Source organism: Pristiophorus japonicus, unplaced genomic scaffold (assembly GCF_044704955.1).
Source record: "Pristiophorus japonicus isolate sPriJap1 unplaced genomic scaffold, sPriJap1.hap1 HAP1_SCAFFOLD_113, whole genome shotgun sequence".
NCBI classification, from domain to species: Eukaryota; Metazoa; Chordata; class Chondrichthyes; family Pristiophoridae; genus Pristiophorus; species Pristiophorus japonicus.
The window spans coordinates 629,301-637,758 of record NW_027250788.1 but is presented as its reverse complement, the minus strand read 5'-3'; the positions used below and the strand labels follow the sequence as shown (position 1 = coordinate 637,758).

Below are 8,458 nucleotides of genomic sequence, written 5' to 3'. Positions count from 1 at the left end.
GAAGGGATCGGTGCTCCAAACAGAGCTGGAACACGCGCACTGCAGTAATATGGTCCGCAACATTAAATGTCAGAGCTTTTAAACAGACAATAATAAAACATACACTTAACAACAGGACTTACACCCAAACCTTGCGAATGTTCGCCGAAGAACTCAAACACGTTACAGTTCCCAGCTCGGTGTACAAATTGATCAAAAATTAATCGGATTCTAAACTATCTGTTCCAAATGCCACATTTTATATCTTTTCCTTACCCCTGCTCCGTGACAATTTAAATTTTTAATAGTATTACCTAACACAACTGCCCAACTTCTGATGGATGGTCATTAACCTGAAACGTTAACTCTGTTTCTCTCTCCACAGATGCTGCCTGACCTGCTCAGTGTTACCAGCATTTACTCTTTTTATTCTCCTAACTTATAATCAGAAAATCACTTCCCTTGTCATCTAATTACACTCCTTCCTGATATGTAGCCTTGTCCTACAAACCAGGCTCCTTTCGGATGATTCAGGCATTCATTGGAATTATAACTTCTGAACGATAACAATTATGTGAATTATGTAACTATGTAATACTTGCCAACAGAGGGCGCGACTGTTGGAGTCCTAATGGTCACCTGCCCACACGTGCAGGGCCAGTATAAAAGGTCGATTGCCATGTTGTTCAGGCACTCTGGAGCTGTAATAAAGACGACTAAGGTCACACTAAATTTAGCTCACAGTACTCAGCCTCGGGGAGTTCTTCTCTACACAACAATTGGCGACGAGTAACAGAATACGTACCTTCAAACAACCATGGCTGCCGTTGGAATATTAGAGAGATCCGTAGAGGGTGATGATTGGGAAGCCTTCGTCGAGCAGCTCGACCAGTACTTTGTGGGCAACGAGCTGGAAGGAGACACTAACGTGGCCAAGCACAGGGTCGTTCTCCTCACCGTCTGTGGGCCTAAAATATACGGCCTCATCAAGAATCTGCTCACACCGACAAAACCAACGGAGAAGGAATATTCAGAGTTGTGCACACTCATTTGGGACTACCTCAAGCCGAAGGAGAATATCCTCATGGCCAGATATCATTTTGACACGCACCATCGCTCCGGGGACCAGGACCTGGCGGATTATGTCACCGACCTGAGACACCTCGCGGGACCTTGCTGCGTTGGGGCAAATGCTGTGGGACTTTTACGTGCTGGGCATCAGCCACGAGGTCAGCCTTTGAAAGCTGTTGGCTGCTGAAAACCGAGACCTGAGCAGGGCCATCGCGATCGCCCAGGCATGCATGGCCACGGACGATAACACCAAACAGATATCTTCTCAACATCGAAGCTCACCGGCAAGTACTGTGCATAAAATGATGTCGCTAGCCGGCCGAACTGCATATGGCAGGGTCGATACGTCTGTGGCTGCAAGACCTGTGATGACTCAGAGTGCGCCATCGTGGGTAAATGTGAATCTATTAGCACCGTGTTGGTGCTGAGGGGGTAATCCTCGGGCCCATCAATGTCGAATCAAGCACTACGTGTGCAAAGGCTGCACAACGATGGGGTACCTCCAGTGAATGTGCAAACGTGCTGTGACTTACCACGTGGCTGAGGATGATCGATCCGGCACGGATCACGCAGCACAGGCAACTCAACCCAAGGAACAAGGACTCCCAGGTGCAGGTGGGGATGTAGCATTTTATCAGGGAGGCTTTGAGGGTGTGCCCGAAGCGTTTCCTTTGGCAACCTGTGGCTCGCTTACCATGTCGGAGTTCTGAGTAGAGCGCTAGCTTAGGGAGTCTCATGTTGGGCATGTGGGCAATGTGGCCCGCCCAGCGGAGCTTGTCGAGTGTGGTCAGTGCTTCAAAGCTGGTGATGTTGGCCTGAGCGAGAACACTAATGTTGGTGCGTCTGTCCTCCCAGGGGATTTGCAGGATCTTGCGTAGACAGCCCTGGTGGTATTTGTCCAGTGATTTGAGATGTCTGCTGTATATAGTCCATGTCTCGGAGCCATATCGCGGTGCAGGTATCACCACCGCCCTGTAGACCATAAGCCTGATGCCAGATTTGAGGTCCTGGTCTTCAAACACTCTCCTCCTCAGGTGATCGAAGGCTGTGCTGGCACACTGAAGCCGGTGTTGGACCTCGTCATCGATGTCTGCCCTTGCTGATAATAGGTTCCCGAGGCGTGGAAAAGGTTCCCGAGGCGTGGAAAAGGCACTTACAGCCTTCCTAAATATAGCACCCTTATTCTATTCTCTTAAAACAAGCTCCTGAATTCTCGGCTAGCTGTGTAGGTTAGAGCTGTGGTTTTATCCTCAGATAGATTCGATCACAGTGTTTCCGTAGTGTAGTCGTTATCACATTCGCCTCACACACGAAAGGTCCCCGTTCCGAAACCGGGCGGAAAGATCTTGAAAAATTTAATATGGACCGAATACCTTACTCCTGTTCCTAACTCTTACGTTCTTCTGATCTCTTGACCTTTCACAGAAGAACAAACTCTCCTCTGAACATGCAAGAGAAAGCTCCAGAAAATATTTCCCCCCGAGGTGCTTTCGCGTGGGTGCCGAACGTGTTAACCGTTGCACTGCGGAAACATCTCCACTTTCAGCACCAGATTACCAAAATTAAACCCAATGAGATCGGGATAAATGTTCCTTACATGCTCAGAGCAAAATATATGATTGATGGTCGACAGAAGAATGAACAAACTTCAGCACCAGGTCAGACGAAAATATTCAGCGAGCAGGTGGACTGCTGAATCGCACATTTCAGGAGTTGGTGGTGACAAAACAAATGGGTTTCGCTTAATGATTAAATGGGACATGAAACCACATCTTCAGAGAAGAACAGTGACGTGAACACAGCACCTTACACCGCTCGGCCACCCTGACTATTCAGTGCTGTGTGTGGCCACATGCAGGTTGATTTTGAACTATTGTGTCCTTTCACATGAAATAAACGAGGGCAGCAGCCGTATCTCTGCCTGACACCGGGGAAACAGTGAGACAGACCTTGGAGCAAGGGTTTGGTTATTTCGATACAGCAAAGGAAATATTAATTCTGGAAGGACAATATCCAAAAGAACAATGACCAGTGAGCTCCCTCTGTGCTGAGTGGGAATGTGTTGGCTCACCTTAAACAACTTCTGTCCCACACTGAAAGTTCTCAATCCTTCTCCTCCGCTGACCTTTACAGAAATGTCACCAATCACCCAGCCACCGTGTTCACTTCCTCACAATGGGGCCACAGAGTCTCCTACCATCTCCCCGCAATCAGCGAACTCACCCTGTTTACAAAATTATACCTCGAACACGTGCCTGGCAAAGGGCAGGAGAAGCCAGATAGTCTGTAAGCTCGGTCTATCACAAAAAGTATTGGTATTCATGGTGATTACAGCAATTATTAATCGTCTCACAGACCTCAATTATTATTATGCGATGAATTGATCGAGGATTGAAACCAGGTAAGCGCACTGGATCTTAACCCCTTGACCGCCAGGGAACAGTTATGATACATGTCGATATATTTATATATATTTATATATGAACCTGAATGTCAATGGCTACCTACCTAGACCTCGTGGTGCCCACGGTAGTGTGTCTAACTTTGAGTGAGAGCAACGGTTCCACAGTGACACCTGTCATGTGTCCGACATGGTTATCGCTTGAACTATTGAAAATTGTGCACCAGAGGGCACTGCAGTGGAAGGCTTGTAGCTTACCTGTTCAGGTGTGCCTGGCCTCGTATAAAAGGCAAGCCATCAGGTGTGATGCTCACTCTGTGGTTATCAATAAAGGCCGAAGGTCACTACAGTTCAAGCACTACACATTGTCTCGTGGAGTCATTATCAGAGCATCTGAAGGTATAACAATTGGCGACGCGATTACGGACCTTCACACGAAAATGGCTAAACTTGGTACGTTGCAGCAGTTCGCCGATGGTGATGATTGGGAAGCCTTTGTGGAGTGGCTTGTCCATTTCTTCACAGCAAACTATCTGGCAGGTGACAACCCGGTCACACTGGCTGATAAGTGCAGAGCTATCCTGCCAACCATTTGTGGGCCCACCTTCTACGGCCTCGTCAGGGACTTGCTGGCACCAGCGAAGACAATGACCAAGATGTACGAGGAGCTTGTAACACTGATCCAAGAACAACTCAAGCCCAAAGAGAGCATCTTCACAGCCAGACAGCTGTTTTATACACACCGACGGCCCGAAGGCCAGGAGATATAAATATGCTGCAGACCTCAGGAGGCTGGCGGCACCGTGGGATTTTTGTGACCACCTCACCGAAGCACTGCGGGATATCTTTGTCATCGGAATCGGCCACGAGGGCCTTCTTCATACGCTACTGTCAGCGGATACCAAAATCACACTGCAGAAGGCCATCTCCGTGAGCCAAGCATTCATGACCTCGACCTGTGGCTCTAGGCGGATGACTCATCCTCAGGACTCAAACCCGGCAAGTACTGTGCACAGAGTGGTGCCTTTTAGAGGCTGGACTGTAGAAAGTGAACCTTCTCAGGGGAGAGAGAACAGGCCCCCGAGTCCCTTAACTCAGAATCCATGTTCAGATCAGCCATAATCTTATTGAATGGCAGAGCAGGATCGAGAGGCCGAATGGCCGACTCCTGATCGTATTTCTTCTGTTCTTATGTTAATCATTTAAAGAGCTTAATCATTGATGAAGTTTTCTCCCCTATCTGACTTTATCCACTTTGTGTGTGGGAGACTGGTTTAAAATATTCACTGCTCATGAAACAAGGAACCTTGGGCGACTTTTGGTCAATTTATTTACAACAAAATAGCCTCCGAAATAATGTTTCAGCTTGGGCTTGAACCAGGGACTTTTCGCGCGTGAGGCGAGTGTGATAACCGCTACACTACAGAAACGGAGTGGTTAAAATAATCTTAGGAATATAATCAGAGCTTTAACCTACACAGCGGGCCGATACTTCAGCAGCTGGTTTTCCGAGAACAGAATGACGATGTTGGAGTGGATTTTCAGACAAAGCAAAGCATGATGGGGTAAGCCACCACGAAATGAACTTTGTACCAAGAAGCCTATCTGCTGTCCCTGATATGAACTCTGCAGCAACAAATGACTCCTGGCCAGGTGCAGGCCACTGTTTCATCGAAAGCTTTGCAACAGAATAACTAACCACAAAGAAGATAAGGAGGAAGGGCCCGCAAACTCGCACCATGCTATCAGGTTTTACTCGGACTAAAAAGTTGAATGTAAATTAATTGTGTTGCCATATGGATCGATTGGTTGTTTGTCAATTAATTTAAATGATTGTATTCCGCCCCCTGTAAACTGCTTAGAACCCTGCGGCACAAGGCACTCGGGGAGATCGCTGGATCTCAAATCTTCTCCCAGAGCTCTGTTAGCTATAAAGTAGTTTCTCTTACCTTACCAGAGTCTATGTGAATTTATTTTCACCAACAGCGGATGCAGAGAGGATGTTTCCACCGATGGGGGAGTCTGGAACTAGGGGCATGATCTTAGAATAAGGGGCCGCCCATTTAAAACTGAGATGAGGAGGAATTTCTTCTCTCAGAGGGCTGTAAATCTGTGGAATTCACTGTTCCAGAGAGCTGTGGAAGCTGGGAAATTGAATATATTTAGAACAGAAATAGACAGTTTCTTAAACAATAAGAGGTTAAGGTGTTATGGGCAGCGGGCGGGGAAGTGGAGCTGAGACCATGATCGGATCAGCCATGATCTTATTAAATGGTGGAGCAGGCTCGAGGGGCCGTATGGCCGACTCTTGCTCCTATTTCTTATGTTCCTTTGACTTATACACATCAACCTCCTGGGCGTCACCATTGACAATGTAGAAGTGGGCAAGTCTGGCGAGCTCAGTCGGTAGAACATGAGATTTTTAATTTTAAGGTCATGTGTTCGAGCCCCACCTTGCGTGAATTATTTTCCTTAAACTTTTATGTTACTTTCACGCGAATTAACCCACACATTCAAAAAGTAGTTAGATTTGTCCCTTGTGTCTAAAAGGATCAGGGGTATGGAGAGAAAGCAGGAAAGGGGTACTGAGGGAATGATCAGCTATGATCATAGTGAATGGTGGTGCAGGCTCGAAGGGCCGAATGGCCTACTACTGCACCTATTTTCTATGTTTCTATGTTTCCCCTTGTGGGGGAATCTAGAACTTGGGGCACAGTTTCAAAATAAGGGGTCATAAGAACATAAGAATTCGGAGCAGGTGTAGGCCACATGGTCCCTCGATCGTGCTCCACCATGCAAGACGATCATGGCTGATCCCCATAACCCCTTATTCCCTGAAGGTTTAAGGGTCGCCCATTTAAAACGGAGATGAGGAGGAATTTCTTCTCTCAGAGGGTGGTAAATCTGTGGAGCTCTCTGCCCCAGAGAGCTGTGGAGGCTGGGTCATTGAATATATTTCAGGTGGAGATGGACAGATTTTTGGACGAGGCCATATGGATTGAATTGGAGAACAGAAAAGGGGCAATCACACGACTGGGAATGTACGGGACACCCCCGAACATCCAGAGAGAGATATAGGGTCTAGTTATTGTGATTCAGCAAGGAAACTATCGATCCTGGAGGACAAATACTCTGTTCCAAAGGAAACGGACCCAGCCTCTCCAATTGATCAGTTAATTAATGATGTTTTCGCGTGAAAGCAACAGAAAAGTTCAACAAAACTTATTTGCCCAACCCTGAACCCACGACCCTGAGATTAAAAGTCTCAATCTTTACCGACTGAGCTAGCGTGGCTGGGCAAATGTGGCATCCTTGACGTATGTCAAATATTGTGGGTGGATTAATGATGATTGAAATTATGATTGAGTATCTCACAAACTTGAATTCTGGAGTTCATTCAGTTAGCATTTCTTTAATTGTGCAAAAGAAGATTGTGGGTTAATTAATGATGTTTTTCCATGAAAGCTGCATTAAATTAAAATAAATGTAATCCCCTGACGTGGGGCTCGGACCCACGACCCTGAGATTAAAAGTCTCATATTCTACCGACTGAGCTAGCCGGGCTCCCGCCCAACGCAGGTTTTTATCGCTCATTGCAGCCAGGCGCCTGTTGGCTCCGCCCCAGATGTTGAAACTTGCTGTTGAAACTTGTGGAGTGTTTATCACGTTTGCTTTATACGCAAAAGGTCCCTGGTTCAATCCCGGGCAGAAACTTTATGTTTAAACTTTCTGTGGATGAACAATCGGAGGCGAGTTTAGTCTCCCGGAAAATGCTGCCTGACCTGCTGAGATTTCCAGCATTTGCTGTTTTTATTTGCTATTTATTCTCCTGGCAAAAGGGGTCCCTTATTCATTAATTGCTCTTTATTTCACTTCAATAAATGGATAACGTTGACTGAGAGAAAACGGATCCACCGGAGACCTTTTGCGTGTGAGGCCAACGTGATATCCGCTACACTGCAGCCCATCAAAGGGCGAGAAACCACTGGATTTCAAGGATGAGCTGACAATATCAGGGGCAGTGCAGTCTGGTCAACGTCACACCCTCCTTTCTTATTCAGCAGAGGCATGAACGGGAGTCAAACGCCACAAAGTTTCATTAAAGACACAAATACAAGTAACACTTGCAAATCTTTTCAGTGTAAAATTCTTTCACTTTATTTGAAATCCTATTGCGTTGAATCTGCAAATACGCACGGTGGGATATTATCTTCACTACTGATTGTATTTTGTGTGCACGATAGGAATCACCGGTGCTGTTAAATTTGATAATAAATTTGCCCCAGATCCCTGAAGACTTTGAACCAGAAAGCTAAATACAGTGAGTAAAATGGGATATGGTTTTCGAGTTAAGATGCAAAGCACAGGACAAATGATTGAAGTATGGACTGTTCCTGCGTTAGCATTTGTTTGATTGTGCAACAGAAGGTGAGGGGTTAATTATTGATGGTTTCCCGTGAAAGCAAGAGAAAAGTTTAAGAAGAAATCATACGGTGCCTGTCAGCTGAGCGCTGCCTGTGATACCTGGTGGGAATGGGAGGGGATTTTAAAGCCCCTTGTATGCAAAACCTTCATATAGTAAAACATCTCCAGCTCACTGCGTAGGTCTCATGGTGCAACGGTAGTGTGTCTGAATACAAATCCGAAGGTTGTGTGTTCACATCACTTCGGGGTTACTGTTCTCTTGGATATTTTTCTTCCAGAATTATTATTTCCTTGGCTGTTTGGTAATAACCAGACCCTTGCTCCAAGGTCTGTCCAACTGTTTCCCCGGTGTCAGGCAGAGATACGATTTCTGCCCTCATTTATTTCATGTGATAGGACACAAAATTTCAAAATCAACCTGCAGGTGGCCATAGGCAGCACTGAATTTTCAGGATGGCCGAGCGGTGTAAGGTGCTGTGTTCAGGTCACTGTTTCCTCTGGAAATGTCGGTTTATGTCCCACTTCTGACATTTCTTATATTTAATCATTAAGCGGAATCCATTTGTTTTGTCACCACCAACT

General features: G+C 46.3%; 1 non-coding gene across 1 annotated transcript; it reads right to left on the bottom strand.

Annotated features, from left to right (window-relative positions):
* Positions 1-6,942: 6,942 nt before the first annotated feature.
* On the bottom strand, positions 6,943-7,015 carry trnak-uuu (transfer RNA lysine (anticodon UUU)). The gene has a single exon. It is a non-coding gene; the product is annotated as a tRNA-Lys (tRNA).
* Between the last annotated feature and the right edge of the window lie 1,443 nt (positions 7,016-8,458).